Source organism: Aquarana catesbeiana, linkage group LG05 (genome assembly GCF_042186555.1).
Source record: "Aquarana catesbeiana isolate 2022-GZ linkage group LG05, ASM4218655v1, whole genome shotgun sequence".
NCBI lineage: Eukaryota > Metazoa > Chordata > Amphibia > Anura > Ranidae > Aquarana > Aquarana catesbeiana.
The window spans coordinates 45,862,633-45,881,215 of record NC_133328.1 but is presented as its reverse complement, the minus strand read 5'-3'; the positions used below and the strand labels follow the sequence as shown (position 1 = coordinate 45,881,215).

Sequence of the window (18,583 nt, the reverse complement as noted above, 5' to 3'; positions counted from 1 at the left end):
TAAGGACCCACATTCAGTATTGAAAACATGACCTTAAGACCTCATGCACACTGGACGTTAAAATAACGTTATAAAAATGGCAGTAGCTTTGCAGTGAGTTTTTCATCTTTGAATAGCAATTTTTTTAGCATTTTTCTTTTTTTTGAAAAAAAATGTTTATTCATTTTGAATTTTTTTCAATGGATCAAAAACGTCAAAAAACGCTGTTGAGCAGCGTTTTTGAGCGTTTGACGTTAGATCGTTTTTACAGCTAAAAAAACTCCTCTCAGAACCCACTAGTTTTGGGGTTATTTTTAAGCCAAAAAACGCCCCAGCCAAAAACTTCTGATAACAGCCTATGTGTGCATGGACACATAGGATAACATTATGGGGAGTTTATGGACTCGAAAAAAAACGTCTGAAGCCAAAAAACAGCTGCTGTAAAAATGCCCAAAAACGTCCAGTGTGCACGAGGTCTTAAAAGTGCATCTAACAATTAAAACAAACATTTTGGACAGAGTGGTAAAGAACAAGGATTCCCAACTGTATTCCCTTTAAAACTATCCATCCTATTTACCAATGTCTTGTCAATGAAGGAAAACACAAAATTGGTGTCACCAGAACAGCAATAGAAGTGAAATCTATTAATGGTAACATTTGTGTTGACAACTGTCTGCACTTTCCTCACTTAGGAGAGCTTTCTTTTCACTTCCTGTTGGTTCTATAGGACAGGATACGAAATGAGATTGTATCAGTTAAAGCAATTGTAAAGGAATTTCTTAAAACAAACAGCTCTATACTTACCTGCTCTGTGCAATGGAATTGCACAGAGTGGCCCCAAAAATTATTTTTCTTGGGTCCCTTGCTGGTACTCCTGGCTCCTCCCATCTGTCCAGAGCCCCCCCACAAGAAGCTGCTTCCCATAGGGACACTTGTGCAGATGCTCGCTCCATTGACACAGACAGCAGGACTCGCACCCCCCCCCTCCCTCATCACTGGAGTTGATTGGCAGAAGCTGCTATCAATCTGCCCAGTGAGGAGGGAGACACCAGTGAGAGCCACTGCTCCATGCACATCGATGGATCAGATTGGGCTAAGGTAAGAACAAGGGGGAGCTGGTGGGATCCTGCAGCAGAGAATGTTTTTTCCTTAATGCATAGAATGCATTAAGGTAAAAAACCTTGAGTCATTAGAACCACTTTAATACAGAACTCTAGCCCAAGGTCGTCTATGGGCATGCTGGTTGTACTGAGGTCAATCCATCAATCGACTTCAGTATAACCAGCCTGTAGGGCTTTTTTGTGTGATCACTGCTGGTGGCTATAACTGCCAACAGTGATTATTGTATTAGGATGGCCAAGAAACCTCCCGTTGTCAGAATATAATAGAGCTGCGGGAGGGACCAAGCTATTTTCTTTTCTTTAACCTGTGGTTGACGGAAAGAAAACTATACAATGTATGACCTGCCTAAACCTAGTGCTAAAAATGTCCCCACCCTATTCCCAACACCTATGTTGACTACCGTATGAGAAAAAAATGGTAACCAAGCAAAAAAAAAAAAAAAAAAAAAAAAAAAAAAAAACGCACACCTCTTGGGTTCCCACCACTGCGCTAAATACAAAATATACTGAAAAGGTGTGTAAATGCAATTTAAGCTGCCACTTTAAACAAAATAAATTATAAAAAAAATAATATGAACTCGCAATAGGAATAAAGAAAATTAAAATAAGCTGCGCTACAGTGACACTTAGACTGTGATAAAGTGAATGTCTGTTAGCACAGACCTATAACAAACACTTGTAATAGTATCACAAAAATCACCCTGTGCCAATGGTGAAAGTGCTAAATATGTGCATAAAGTCCATAAACTGATGAACAACGTAGATGATGTGCAGAATTCTTTAAAATTATCCACCAAACCACACATGTCAGTGATTCCTCTCCCGTCAGATGCAAAACTCACCAGACAAATATGCCTCACACTCTCGTGTTTTGGCAAATAGGCGTGATAAACCTTACAGGTAGGTTTAAACGAGTAATCCAAAATTCATCCGTGTATATACAGGTTCAATCCACATGTAAATAAAAATGCACTGATAGTGTAGTGTAGCGTGTGACGTAGGACGTAGCAAGTGGTGGTGAGAGTTCATCCGCACACCTCGGGTCCACCATGACCTTAATCCATTGGTGTTGGGCGATCACACTGGAGACTTTGATGTGACGTTGCTGTGATCTATTGCTCGTTTTAAAGAGATTTATGTGAGTGTAATGATTGAAGTGAACACAGTGGTTATTAAATTTGTTTTTACGGTACTACACTATCAGTGCATTTTTATTTACATGTGGATTGAACCTGTATATACACGGATGGATTTTGGATTACTCGTTTAAACCTAAAGGTTTATCACGCCTATTTGCCAAAACACGAGAGTGTGAGGCATATTTGTCTGGTGAGTTTTGCATCTGACGGGGGAGGAATCACTGACGTGTGTGGTTTGGTGGATAATTTAAAGAATTCTGCACATCATCTACGTTGTTCATCAGTTTATGGACTTTATGCACATATTTAGCACTTTCACCATTGGCACAGGGTGATTTTTGTGATACTATTACAAGTGTTTGTTATAGGTCTGTGCTAACGGACATTCACTTTATCACAGTCTAAGTGTCACTGTAGCTCCTATGTTGACTAACCTGTGTAAAAATTATGGATTATACCTTTGTTGTGGCCTTTCATTTGTTGGTAAATTGTAATAAATATATCCTGGATTTTTTCTTATTAAAGGCCAACTAGCATGATATAGTAAAAAAAATAAATAAATCAAATTCTTTTTTTTTTTTTTTTTTTTTTTTTTTTTTAAATATAGCAGTATATTTCTTGCTATTACCATGACCTACCACCAGAGAACAATCCAAAATAAATTCTCCTGCTCATGACAAATCGCTGTAATGCCACATATGTGTATGTTATTTGTGGTTTGTACCTGTAGTACTGCCCAGAGACAGAAAGTGCACATTTTACTTTTTTTATCCTACCTACATACACAGACGCTAGAGCTGCACGATTCTGCCCAAAATTAGAATTTTGCTTAGAATAAAAAGATCACGATTCTCGCAACGTAAAATCTTGCACATTATACAAAAAAAAAAAAGAAAAAAAAAAAAAAAAAGGGCTAACTTTACTGGTTAGTTTTTTTTTTTTGTCTTTAATTCATTCAAGTAATTTTTTCCAAAAAAATTGTATTTGAAAGACCGCTGCACAAACACAGTGTGACATAAAATATTGCAACAACCACCATTTTATTCTCCAGGGTGTCTACTAAAAATATATATGTTTGGGGGTTCTAAGTAATTTTCTAGCAAAAAAAAAAAAAAAATGATTTTAACTTGAAACCAACAAATGTCAGAAAAAGGTTTAGTGTTTAAGTGGTTAAACTTTTTTCACTTACACCGAAGTCTATTCCATTGACAAATTGTTGCAATGTTTATACTTAAGTTCAACACAAAGAATGTTGTGATTCTTGGCAGACTGCCCGTTTTTTCTTCCTTTCTTTTGAGGGCTGTGGCTTCAGAAGAGCAGAGAGAATTCTTTGCATAGAAAGAATCGGGAAACACTTTAGTCAAGATCGCGATAGTGATTAATCGTGCAGCTCTAACCGACACTGATGCTAAATTAAAAAAAAGTTTTTTTGTAATCTTACCTAAAATACACAGGCCATGACCTTTGACCCTAACCTTGAACCTAACTATAACTCTGATATTGACCAACAGCCCTGGCCAAAAGTTTTGCGAATGGCACAAATATTAATTAATTTTCACAAAGTCTGCTGCTTCATATATTTTTTGATCTTTTTATCAGATGTTACTATGGTATACTGAAGTATAATTACAAGCATTTAATAAGTGTCAAAGGCTTTTATTGACAGTTACATTAAGTGTATGCAAAGAGTCAATATTTGCAGTGTTGACCCTTCTTTTTCAAGACGGCTGCATTCCACCCTGGCATGCTGCCAATCAAATTCTGGACCACATCCTGACTGATGGCAGCCCATTCAGCATAATCAATGCTTGGAGTTTGTCAGAATTTGTGGGGATTTTTTTGTTCACCTGCCTCTTAAAAGGATTGACCACAAGTTCTCAATGGGATTAAGGTCTGGTGAGTTTTGTTCCCCAAGCCACTTAGTGATCACTTTTGTCCTATAGCATGGTGCTCCATCATGCTGGAAAAGGCATTGTTCATCACCAAACTGTTCTTGGATGGTTGGGAGAAGTTGCTCCCGGAAAATGTTTTTGTACCAATCTTTATTCATGGTTGTGTTCTTAGGCAAAATTGTGAGTGAGCCCACCCCCTTGGCTGAGAAGCAACCCCACCCATAAATGGTCTCAGGATGCTTTACTGTTGGCATGACACAGGACTGATGGCAACGCTCACCTTTTCTTCTCCGGACAAGGTTTTTTCCGGATGCCCCAAACAATTGGAAAGGGGATTCGTCAGAGAAAATTAAGTTACCCCAGTCTTCAGCAGTCCAATCCCTGTACCCTTTGCAGAATATCAGTCTGTCCCAAAATGTTTTTCCTGGAGAGAAGTGGCTTCTTTACTGCTCTTCTTGACACAAGGCCATCCTCCAAAAGTCTTCTCCTCACTGTACAAGCAGATGCCCTCATACCTGCCTGCTGCCATTCCTGAGTAAGCTCTGCACTGGAGGTGCCTCCGATCCCCCAGCTGAATCAACTGTAGGAGACGGTCCTGGCGCTTGCTGGACTCTTGAGCGCCCTGAAGCCTTCTTCACAATAAATTGAACCTCTCTCCTTGAAATTCTCGATGGAGATAAATGGTTGATTTCGGTGCAATCTTAGTAGCAGCAATATCCTTGCCTGTGAATCCTTTCGCGCAAAGAAATGAAAACTGCACGTTTCCTTGCAGGTAAATGAGGAAGAACAACATTTTTTTCTTTTTGGATCAAGTTAATTTTCATGGCAAAGAGGAGGGACTTCATTGCAATTCATCTAATCACTCTTCATAACATTCTGGTGTATATGCAAATTGCCATCATAAAAACTGAGGCAGCAGAATTTATGAAAATTAATATTTAAATCATTCTTAAAACTTTTGGCAAGGGCTGTAGATCAAACCCAGATCTTCCCATTTTATCTTTAGGTTCATTATAACACACTTTTCATGGTTTACCCTTCTCTTCTTTAGCAAGGAGAAAAAAAAAAGAAAAAAAAAGATACAATGTATCTTTCTCCATTCAAGAGGAGATAATACAGGGGCAGGCTGTACAATGACTGACCACTGTGATAGCAAATCAGAGGCTATCAGGTGATCGGAACTTTTTGTCCCCTATGTCAGTGATCCTCAACCTCAGTCCTCAAGTACCCCCAACAGGCCATGTTTTAGGAATTTCTCTTAGATAAAATAGCTGTCCAAAATACCAAGCCACTGACTGGTTTAAAGCACATGTGCAAGATAAAGAAAAACCTGCAAACAGACTGTTGGGGGTACTTGAGGACTGAGGGTGAGAACCACTGCCCTATCTAATGGGGGGAAAAAAAAATAAAAATATGTAATTATAAAAAATGTAAGGTTCACCCAAGCACATAAACCCCTCTCACATACGCAAGTACAAACAAATGCACGCAGGGGGGGCGCCTACGCCTGAAACCGTCGATTGCGGTACATATGCTACAGATCGCTGTGCATCCCGGAATGAGAGCAATAATTCTAGCACCAGACCTCCTTTGTAACACTAAACTGATGACCTTTAAGAGCTTTGAAAAAGTCGCATATGGAAAATATAAGGTACTTACAAGTGCAACCTTGGCTTTTATATTTTACCAAAAAATTGAGTAATTTATTGTTTTTTGTGCCCCCTAAAATTTAATTTTTATTAAAAAAAATTAACTTAACCTTTTCGGTAATATGTGGCCTAAAAAATTAGAACTACCGCTATTTTATTCTCTAGTGTCTGCTTTCTGAAAATGTATAATGTTTGGGGGTTTCATGCAATCTTCAGGGTTACAATTATTTTTTATGATTTTAATTATTTAAAAATGCAAAAATGGCTCTGGCTGTAAAAGGGTTAAAAAGGAGAAGTGCACCTTCGGGTACATGTTAAATCCTTAAGATTTGTTTGTTTAAAAAAAAAAAAAAAACACACAACTGTTGCTGACCATGTCCATCCCTTTTTGACTACAGTGTCCCCATCTTCCTTCCAGCAGGATAATGCACCATGTCACAAAGCTCAAATCATCTCAACACTGGTTTTCTTGAACATGACAATGAGATCACTGTACTCCAATGGCCTCCACAGTCACCAGATCTGATCCAATAGAGCACCTTTGGGATGTGGTGGAACGAGAGATTGGCATCATGGATGTGCAGCTGACAAATCTGCAGCAACTGTGATACTATCATGTCACTATGGACCAAAATCTCTGAGGAATGTTTTCAACACCTTGTTGAATCTATGCTACAAAGAATTAAGAGTTCTGAAGGCAAAAGGGGGTCCAACCCGGTACTAGCAAGGTGTACCTAATAAAGTGGCCGATGAGTGTGTGTGTGTGTATATAGATATATATATATTTATTTTATATTATAATATATATATATATATATATATATATATATATATATATATATATATATATATATATATATATATATATACATACACACACACACACACACACACACATACATACATACATACACACACACACACACACACAGTGCCTTGAAAAAGTTTTCATACCCCTTGAAATTCCCCACATTTTGTCATGTTACAACCAAGAACTTAATGGATTTTATGTGATAGACCAACACAAAGTGGCACATAATTGTGAAGTGGAAGGAAAATGATTAAAGGTTTTTTTTACAAATAAATATGTGAAAAGTGTGGGGTACATTTGTATTCAGCCCCTCTGAGTCAATACTTTGTAGAACCTCCTTTCACTGCAATTACAGCTGCAAGTCTTTTTGGGGATGTCTCTACCAGCTTTGTACATCTAGAGAGGGACATTTTTGCCCATTCTTCTTTGCAAAATATCTCAAGCTCTGTCAGATTGGATGGAAAGCGTCTGAACAGCAATTTTCAAGTCTTGCCACAGATTCTCAATTGGATTTAGGTCTGAACTTAGACTGGGCCATCATACATGAATATGCTTTGATCTAAACCATTTCATTGTAGCTCTGGCTGTATGTTTAGGGTTGTTGTCCTGCTGGAAGGTGAACCTCCACCCCAGTCTCAGTCCGACCCTAACAGGTTTTCTTCTAAGATTGCCCTGTATTTGGCTCCATTCATCTTCCCATTAACTCTGACCAGCTTCCCTGTCCCTGCTGAAGAAAAGCATCCCCACAACATGATGCTGCCCCCACCATGTTTCACGGTGGGGCTGGTGTGTTCAGGGTGATGTGCAGTGTTAGTTTTCCTCCACACATAGCGTTTTGTTTTAGGGCAAAAAGGGTTAAATTTTGATCTCACCTGACAAGAGCACCTTCTTCCACATTTTTGCTGTGTCCCCCACATGGCTTCTCGCAAACCGCAAACAGGATTTCTTTTAAAACTTTCTTTCAACAATGGCTTTCTTCTTGCCACTCTTCCATAGAGGCCAGATTTGTGGAGAGCACAACTAATAGTTGTCCTGTGGACAGATTCTCCCACCTGAGCTGTGGATCTCTGCAGCTCCTCCAGAATTACCATGGGCAATTGGTTCCACTAGATTTTAGTTAGGGGTATCAGAGTGAAGTGGGCTGAATACAAACGCACGCCACACTTTTCAGATATGCATTTGTAAAATAATAAAAATTGAAAACCATTTATCATTTTTCTTTCACTTCACAATTATGTGCCACTTTGTGTTGGTCCATCACATAAAATACATTTACGTTTTATATATAGAACTTTTCAAAGTAGAGGAAAGCTGCACCCAGTCTTCAATTGGAACAATGCGATCTGGTCATCCCACTGACCAAATATACGAAAAAGTTCAGAGGATCGCTGCACTTAAAATTTCTTTATTGAACCAAAGTTCAAACAAACATTCATGATGTGTAAGTTCATTATGTTGTTTCGGGCTCACAAGCTTACACATTATATATATATATATTAGAGGTCGACCGATATGGGTTTTTCTCTGGCCGATGCCAAAGCCGATATTTAGAAATCGCGGTGGCCGATATATGATGCCGATTTTTTTGGGCCGATATATTAGGCCGATTTTTTTTTTTTTTCCCTTCATCTCATATACCGCTTTCACACTGGGGCGTTTTTCAGGCGCTAAAAATAGCGCCTGTAAAATGGCTCCCCTGCAGTCTGTGTGAAAGCTCGAGTGCTTTCACACTGAGGCGATGCGCTGGCAGGATGTTAAAAAAAAGTCCTGCAAGCAGCATCTTTGGAGTGGTGTATACCGCTCCTCCACCACTCCTGCCCATTGAAATGAATGCGCACCGCTGCCGAAGCGCCTGCAAAGTGTTTCGGCAGCAGCGCTTCAGGGGCGCATTTAACCCCTTCCTCGGCTGCTAGCTGGGTTATAAGCGCCCCGCTAGCAGCAGAATAGCGCCACTAAAATGACAGTAAAGCGCCGCTAAAATTAACAGCGTTTTACCGTCAACACATGCCCGCTCCAGTGTGAAAGCAGCCTTACGTAATAAGTGATACAGAAAATTTTTTATATTTAAACATTTATTAAACAAAACAAACCTCCAATCAGTTCACTTGTATGTAGAATTTAGATTTAAAAAAAAAAAAAAACTATATCTTAAATATTAAATACACAAAAACAGGTAATCAAAACTTTTGGACGAAAAAAAATGGGCTAACTTTACTGCATTTTTTTTTTTTTTTTTTTTTTTTTTAATTTCATTACTGTATTTTTTTTTTTTTTTAAATTGCGTTTGAAAGACCGCTGCGCAAATACCGTGTGACATAAAATATTGCAACAACCGCTATTTTATTCCCTAGGGTCTCTGCTAAAAAAAATATATATATATATATAATGTTTGGGGGTTCTAAGTGATATTATAGCAGAAAATACAGGATTTTTACTTGTAAGCAACAAGTGTCAGAAAAGATTTAGTCTTTAAATGGTTAAACTGAAAACTTCTCCACGGAGTTCAGTCTATTGATAAAAGAACCTGAAAGAGATACAAATGTATCTTCTTATCAGACTTGGCAGGCTGCCCAGAGGAGGAGAGAAGAAACCTTCAGACAACTTGCAATTGACTTCTATTACAGAAGTCATTTGCAAGTCCTGCTGAATCGGCTTTTTTTATCAGTAAAAAAAGCCAAATATCGGCCGACCTCTAATATATATATATTATATATATATATATATATATATATATATATATATATATATATATATATATATATATATATATATATATATATATATATATATATATATATATATATATATGTTTGTGTGTGTGTGTATGTATACACACATAATAGATTGCAAAATATTTTCAAAACCCGTGCCTGTGGCACATGCAATGTTTTTGTTGGCACTCTATGTGAATTTTAGGGGATATTAGAATATAAGATTACAATCTTCAAAGCTCTCTATTCCATTGTCTTTTCTTTATGGCTCCTAGAAGGAGTCTGTATAAGATCATGGAGAGGAAGTGGCTGAGGACCACAGATAGCAAGTTAGACACAGCAGTGTGCTGGCTGACCTCGTTACAGGAGGTAAATTATTCCAAGCACCAATACACCAGGCAATGTGTAGTAACAATTAGGCTGGCCACATAATGGTAGATTTTCAAACATTCATATGAAAAATCTCATTAATACATTCAAAAATGCCAATAGAGACTTGACAAATGTTCTCATAAAGTACTTCAAATCAGATTGTAACCTGTGTAGTGAGCTTTAAAAAAAAAAAAAAAAAAAAAAACACGACTGCTTGCTATAGCTTGCTACACAGCAACAGCTCTATTTGTCCTGGTGACCACTGTCCCAAAGACAGAAAGTGATGGGAAATCCAAAATTTTACAGTTGTCCCCAAAACTGAATAGACAAGAAATCGTCCAATGGGGACACTTGCTCTGCTGACACCTGTCCAAGAGGGGAATGAAGATTTCTTCTACATATCAGGGATAGAAAATTAAGTAAATCTTCCAAGCAGTGACAAAGGCCGCAAAAATAATGGACAGGGGTTCCAATACAGGAATACAGGGGAAGTAAAGATACACTATATTACCAAAAGTATTGTGACACCTGTCTTTACACGCACATGAACTTTAATGGCATCCCAGTCTTAGTCCGTAGGGTTCAATATTGGGTTGGCCCACCCTTTGTAGCTATAACAGCTTCCACTCTTCTGGGAAGGCCGTCCACAAGGTTTAGGAGTGTGTCTATGGGAATGTTTGACCATTCTTCCAGAAGCACATTTGTGAGGTCAGGCACTGATATGGACAAGGCCTGGCTCGCAGTCTCTGCTCTAATTCATCCCAAAGATGTTCTATCGGGTTGAAGTCAGGTCAGTCAAGTTCCTCCACCCCAAACTCGCTCATCCATGTCTTTATGGACCTTCCTTTGTGCACTGGTGTGCAGTCATGTTGATAACGGAAGGGGCCATCTCCGAACTGTTCCCACAAAGTTGGAAGCATGAAATTGTCCAAAATATCTTGGTATGCTGACACCTTAAGAGTTCCCTTCACTGCAACTATGGGGCCAAACTTAACCCCTGAAAAACAAGCCCATACCATAATCCCCTCTCCACCAAATGATTTGGACCAGTGCACAAAGCAAGGTCCATAAAGACATGGATGAGCGAGTTTGGGGTGGAGGAACTCGACTGACCTTAACCCGATAGAACACCTTTGGTTTGAATTAGAGCGGAGACTGCGAGCCAGGCCTTCTCTTCCAACATAAGGGTCTGACCTCACAAATGGGCTTCTGGAAGAATGGTCAAACATTTCCATAGACACTCCTAAACCTTGTGGGCAGCCTTCCTAGAAGAGTTGAAACCGTTATAGCTGCAAAGGGTGGGCCAACGCAATATTGAACTGTACAGACTAAGACGCCAATTAAAGTTAATGTGCGTGAAAAAAGGTAGGTGTCCCAATACTTTTGGTATTATAGTGTATCTGGACCTGGGCTTTTAAAAAGGCTTAGTCATATTGCTTTGAATGACTAAGGTGTAAACAAAAAAACAAAAAAAAAAAAACAAAAAAAAAAAAAAAATCTGAACTGTGCCCAATCTGGGAAAATATGATTCATTAGATAGCAAGCACCCTACTGATTACCCTAATTGCCTTCCTATTCTCGCCCCCCACTACCCTGTGGGGCCCAAAGAAAAACCCAGTGCTTATTGGAATGGTGGAGCAAGTGACACCTCCTCCATTATTCTACCCAATCTCTATGTGAGGCACTAGCAGTGTTAATCCCCAAACCATTTAAGGACCTGTTAGACTGCAGGTTAGCACTGAGATTACAGCTTGCTGTTACTTTACTGGGCGGGATCAGACCAAACAAAATTTATGCAGATAGATGTCCGGAAATCAATATTAGGAAATTGTTCAGATTCACAGGCTCGACATAACCTTAGTTCTAGAGAGTGGTGGTGTCCTTAGACACAAAAAAGCATAGATGCTGCTGCATGGCCTTTTCCTTTTCAAGCGCTTGTTAACCACTTACTGACTGTAGGATGTCCTTGGTTTGCAGTGGTTACACCGGGATGATGCCTGCAGCTACAGGCATAATCCCAATATTAAAATTTGCATCCAGCAGTTCCCTCTAATGAAGAAGTAATTTGAGCGGCTGAATAGCCACTTAATTACTTCTATGGACGGCAGAATGTGGTCCCCCCCTGCCGCTACCATGATCAGACAGCAGAGCCCAGGAGCGCTCCACCCGGCGGCAATGGCTGCACAGAGAGAGGAACGGACGTTGTTTCTCCCTCTCTGTAACCCAGGAGCTGCAAGAGAGTTTAGTCACTTCTGGTTCCGTCTGTTTACCTGGCCGTCATTGGCTAGGAAAGCAGCCAATCGGACCAATCTGATCGGCTGCATTGGAGGCCAGGGGAGAAATTTAGGGTCTCCATAAAGAGGACCTGTCACGGCCCTTGCTGTCACGAGAAATGTTGTTCATCCCTTGTGATGGAAATAAAGGTAATACAAAAAAAATTAAAAATAAAGAAAAAAGTGTAAAAAATAGTTTGATTTAAAAAAACGAAAACATTTTTATTTTTAAAGCGCACCCCCCCACCCATTTTTATGCGCAAATGCGAACGCATAATCAAGTCCACACGCATATGTAAAGGGCCATCGCACCACACGTGAGGTTTAGTCGCGATCATCAGGGCAAGAGCAATAATTCTAGCACCTGACCTCCTCTGTACCTCTAAACTGGCAACCTGCAAACATTTTTAAAGCATCTCCTATGGAGAATTTTAAGTACTGGAGTTTGGCACCATTCCATGGGCGTGCACAGTTTTAAAGCGTGACATTTTAGGTTTCTATTTTCTTGGCGTAACATCTTTTACATTTTACCCAAAATTGGGTATTATTTTGTGTGTGTGCGCGCAATACAAATTGCAAAAAATTTATTTTTCCCAAAAAATTGGAGTTTGAAAAAACGCTGCGCATAAAAAAAAAAAAAAAAAAAAATGCAAAACCCATCTGCTGATTATATAGAGATATATATATATATATATATATAGATAGAGATATATATAGATAGAGATATATATAGATAGAGATATATATATAGATATATAGATATATATATATCTATATATATATATATAGATATATATATATATATATATAGAGAGAGATATGTATAGAGAGAGAGAGATATGTATAGAGAGAGAGAGATATGTATAGAGAGAGAGATATGTATAGAGAGAGAGAGAGATATGTATAGAGAGAGAGAGAGATATGTATAGAGAGAGAGAGAGATATGTATAGAGAGAGAGAGAGATATGTATAGAGAGAGAGAGATATGTATAGAGAGAGAGAGAGATATGTATAGAGAGAGAGAGATATGTATAGAGAGAGAGAGAGATATGTATAGAGAGAGAGAGAGATATGTATAGAGAGAGAGAGAGATATGTATAGAGAGAGAGAGAGATATGTATAGAGAGAGAGAGAGATATGTATAGAGAGAGAGAGAGATATGTATAGAGAGAGAGAGATATGTATAGAGAGAGAGAGAGATATGTATAGAGAGAGAGAGAGATATGTATAGAGAGAGAGAGAGATATGTATAGAGAGAGAGAGATATGTATAGAGAGATAGATAGATGGATAGATAGATAGATAGATAGATAGATAGATAGATAGATAGATAGATAGATAGATAGATAGATAGATAGATAGATAGATAGATAGATAGATGGATAGATAGATAGATATACACACACACATACATTTTTGGGGATCCAAGTATAAGTGGATGTGTGTGTGTATAATCTCGCTCTCTCTCTCTCATATCCCCAGTGTCCCCTGGGGAAGGGACAGGATGGAGTGTGAGACGGCAGAAGCGTTCTCGGTAAGGAAGGGACACATCGGCTCAGTGTTTTTATGATTTTCGACATTTGTATAGAGTGGTGCACTGCAGCACCCACTAAATGTGAGTACTCTATGAAAAATAGAATTTTTTATAACAGCTTACCTGTAAAATCCTTTTCTTTCAATGGACATCAATGGAACACAGAGCCTCAGTAATTACTGATGGGTTATATAGGTATCACTAGGTGATTGGACACTGGCACACCCTACCAGGAAGTTCAACCCCCTATATAATCCCTCCCCCTTGCAGGGATACCTCAGGTTTTGTAGCCAAGCAATATAGTGTATTAGAAGAGGGACGGGACCTCTGTGTCCCGTGATGTCCATCGAAAGAAAAGGATTTTACAGGTAAGCTGTTATAAAAAATCCTATTTTCTTTCTCGAACATCACAGGACACAGAGCCTCAGTAATAACTGATGGGATGTCCCAGAGCAATGCTATCTGGGGGGGGGGGGGGGGGGGGACCACAAGCAAGTAGGGTGCAATCAGACCTGAGGACCCTGTACCACTGCCTGCAGCACACTACGCCCAAAGGCGATATCCTCATGCCTTCTCACATCCACCTGATAGAATCTGTTGAATGTATGGACTGAAGACCAGGTTGCGGCCTTGCAGATCTGAGCCATAGAGGCCTGGTGATGCATTGCCCAAGAAGCACCAATAGCCCTTGTGGAATGTGCCCTAAACTGAAACGGAGGAATCTTCTGTTTCAAACCGTAAGCTTGAATAATCAATTGTCAAATCCATTTAGAAATGGTAGCTTTTGACGCTGCCTGTCCTCTATTGAGACACTCTGGCAGCACGAACAAAACATCCGTTTTGCGAATTTGAGCAGTTGCTTCCAGATAGGCCTTGACTGCTCTTACTACATCCAAAGAATGTAGTGATCTTTCTTCTGGAGAACAGGGATCTGGAAAAAAGGAAGGCAGAACAATATCTTGGTTTAGATGAAAATCTGAAACCACCTTCGATAAAAAACTAGGATGAGGGCGCAATACCACTCTATCCTTGTGTACAATCAAATAAGGCTCTTTACAGGAAAGAGCTGCTAATTCTGATACTCTTCTAGCAGAAGAGATGGCTACCAGAAAAATTAACTTCTTTGTCAGCAAGACCAAAGGAATCTGACGTATTGGTTCAAAGGGCTGTTTCTGTAAAACAGACAGAACCAAGTTCAAGTCCCAGGGGTTTAGGGGCGCCTTAACCGGAGGATTAAGATGAGTCATCCCCTGCATGAAGTTTCGGACCAAAGAATGCGAAGCAAGTGGCCGTTAAAATAATACTGATAAGGCCGAGACCTGGCCCTTGATGGTACTCAAGGCCAGCTTCATCTCTAATCCCAATTGTAGAAAATCAAGAATTCTACCCATCACATATTTTCTGGGATGCCAACCCCTAGATTCACACCAGGATACATAAGCTTTCCAGACTCTATGATAAATCATTCTGGAAGCTGGCTTCCTTGCATTGATCAAGGTAGATATCACAGGACCTGAAAGCCCACGATTCTTCAGAACGTGGGTCTCAATAGCCAAACCGTCATATTTAGCGTTTGTAAGGCAGGATGGAACACTGGACCTTGGGATAACAGGTCTGGGCGTACCGGTAGTGTCCACAGGGAACCCACCGTCATCCTTACTATTTCCGCATACCACGTCCTTCTAGGCCAAGCGGGGGCCACCAGAAGTACTGACTTCCTTTCCTGCCTGATCCTGCGAAGGAGTTGTGGCAGTAGCAGAATAGGTGGGAATGCATAAATCAGTGAGAACCGATGTCACGGAATCACCAACGCATCCGTCTCGCATGCAAGAGGATCTTTTGTCCTTGCCACAAATCTGTCTCTTTGTTGAACCGGGATGCAAAGAGATCTACATCTGGAACCCCCCATCTTTGGCATATGGCCCAAAAGACGTTGGGATGCAGAGACCATTCCCCTGGAAGTAACTGCTGGCGACTTAAATAGTCCGCCTGCCAGTTCTCTATCCCTGGAATGAAAACTGCCGATATGCATGGCACATGCTTCTCTGCCCAGACTAAGATCTGGTTCACCTCTTTTTGAGCAGCTCGGCTCCTGGTGCCCCCCTGATGATTGACATAAGCCACTGCTGTGGCATTGTCGGACTGGATCCTGACCGGGCAACCCTGTAACCTGATAGTCCAGGCCTTTAGGGCTAGATATACCGCACGGATCTCCAGGATGTTGATGGGTAAGGTCCTTTTGGTTTTGGACCATACCCCCTGAACCGCAGACTGTTCCAGAACTGCTCCCCAACCCGACAGACTGGCATCTGTTGTTACCACCGTCCAGGTAACCGGTAGAAAGGATTTCCCCTTCTGCAGGTTTTCGGGTATGAGCCACCAATTGAGGCTCTGACGCACCGCATGAGACAGGTGCATCGGAAAGTCTAATGCCTGAACCTTCTTGTTCCAGGCCGACAGAATACTGTGTTGCAGCAGTCTTGAATGAAACTGAGCATAGGGAACTGCTTCGAATGAAGACACCATCTTTCCTAGCAGCCTCATACAAAGGCGGACAGAAGGACCCTTCTTGGTCCTAACTGCCAGAATCATCTCCCTTAAAGCAGTGATCTTTGCCTGAGGTAGAAATATTTTCTACTGGCTTGTATCTATGATCAGACCCAAATACTCCACTCTTCTTACTGGTGTTAGAAAAGATTTTTCTAGGTTGAGGATCCAACCTAGGTGTTCCGGTCTATCAGGAGCAGGTCGTCTATGTATGCTATGACAGCTATACCCTGAGCCCTTAATCTGGCCAGAGGAGGAGCCAAGACCTTTGTGAACACTCGAGGTGCAGTGGCTATCCCAAAAGGCAGAGCCACAAACTGGAAATGGCGCCCTCCTATCTCGAAGCGCAGAAACTTCTGATGAGAAGGAAAAATGGGCACATGCAGATATGCATCTCTGATGTCTATCGATGCCAGAACTTCTCCTCCCTGCAGGGTGGAGACTACTGTCCGAATTGATTCCAATGCGGAAGGACTGAATCCTTAGGAATCGGTTCAGATCCCTTAAATCCAGAATGGGTCTGACATCCCCATTTGGTTTTTAGACCGTAAAAAGGTTGTAATAGAAGCCCAATCCTTGATCCTTTGCGGGAACCACCATAATGACCTCCTGCGACAAAAGTTGATCTAACGCTAGAAGGAGCGACTGCTTTTTCTCTGGATCTCTGGGGACACTTGATCTGAGGAAAGGAGGAGAGGGAAATTCTTGAAACTCCAGCTTGTACCCTAAGGTTACCGTGGAGATTACCCATCCATCTTGGAAGTCCTCCTGCCAGAGCCTTGAGAACTGTCGCAGTCTTCCCCCCACTCGAGCGAGCGGGGGCGCCCCTTCATGAAGAGGTCTTACGGAGACGGAGGAGGCCGTCGAGACTGCCTGGAGGCTGAAGCCCCTGGCGCTGGGGAAAGAGTCCGTTTGAAAGAGGGACGCTTACTCTTCTTCTTAACAGGTAAGAGAGTGCTTTTCCCACAAGAGATTTTCTTGATATAGTTATCCAAGTCTTCTCCAAACAACCTTGCACCACAAAATGGAAACCCAGCCAGCAGCTTCTTACATGGTGCTTCGGCTGACCAATTTTTCAACCATAGGATTCTACATATATGCACCAACCCCAGTAAAAGACCAGAGGTTTGCATGATAGAATCTCTGATGGCGTCAACAACATAACATAAGGCCGCAAAAGGTTAGCCAACCCCTGGGCCTGCTGTTCAGGTAAAACTCTGATGACCTGCTTAACATGGTCTCTTAAGTATTGACAGACTCCAATCGCTGCTACTGCAGGTTGAGCCACTGAACCTGCCAAGGAGAAAACATCCTTCAATAGGGATTCCATCTTTTTATCCACAGGATCCCTGAGCATCTGAGCATTGTCTACAGGACAAGTCAGACTATTATTTACGGAGGAAATGGCGGAACCAAAAGCCGGTATTCCCCACATTTTAATAAACTTTTCTTCCATAGGATAAAGTGTTTAAAACTTTTTCGGCGGAAAAAAACGCTTATCTGGGTGATCCCACCCCTAAAGTCTCTGGTTCTTGGGGTGTTTGAACCTCTTCTACCCATAGTGCAAAGCAACAAGGTGGAGGTATCACAAAATGAACACTGACTGCTGAGCGTTGTAGTCTGGCTAAAAGCCTTGCTACCAAATGCCCAGTCTGGTATTACCTTAGTAAATGCTGCCTAGGAGAATGCCTGTGTCCCACCTTACATGCGACCGTCAGCTCTGTGTCCCTCCAAAAGGCTTAGTGCACCTGTAATCTGTGCCTTTAATAGCCTGCAGCCGGCACCTGTGGGCGTCTGAGCACGCTGGACACTGTGCTGATGCCCCGCCCCTTCGTTCAGCGCGCTTCCAGCGCGAGCCGACCCTCCAGAATCAGCATGGGAGGGAAGGCTGGGGGAGGGGGAGGAAGGAGAGAGGCCGGTAGTGATGGGGCCTGCACGTAGCAAAATGGCGGCGGTGAAAGTGTGGTGTATAACCGCCTCACAGACCACCTGCAGCCTCCCCCTAGTCTGGGGGGAGATATCCCTAAGGAGAGCCCCCCATCCCATCCTACCTGAGCCGGCCGGAGGAGCTTGTGCACACTGAGACCGACATCAGCATGAGAAGGTATGTGCTCTTGGCAGCCCCCGGTGGCAACAATAGGCATAGCATACATTTACCTTAAAGTGGAATTCCACCCAAAAGTGGAACTTCCACTCATCGGATTCCTCCCCCCCCTCCGGTGTCACAGTTGGCACCTTTCAGGGGAGAGGGGGGTGCAGATACCTGTATATTACAGGTATCTGTACCAACTTCCGGCATAGATAGCCGCATTTATTTACGCCACTTCCTGTCTCGTCCCCCCCCCCCCCCCGCCCCGCTGTCTGCTGGGAAACACACGGGTCCCAGAGACAGCAGGGACCAGCCGTATTGCGCTGCGCGACTCGCACATGCGCAGTAGGGAACCGGGAAGTGAAGCTGCACAGCTTCACTTCCTGATTCCCTTACCGAAGATGGAGGCGGCAGCACCCGAGGACCGAGAGACGGTTCGGCCTCGGGGTGCCGACATCGCGGGCGCT

The 18,583-nt window shown here is 41.6% G+C and overlaps 1 protein-coding gene across 1 annotated transcript in view; it reads right to left on the bottom strand.

The window, feature by feature from the left end:
* FAM171A1 (family with sequence similarity 171 member A1) overlaps positions 1-18,583 on the bottom strand; it is a 177,194-nt gene that overhangs the window by 77,964 nt on the left and 80,647 nt on the right. The gene's annotated exons all lie outside the window — the stretch shown is intronic.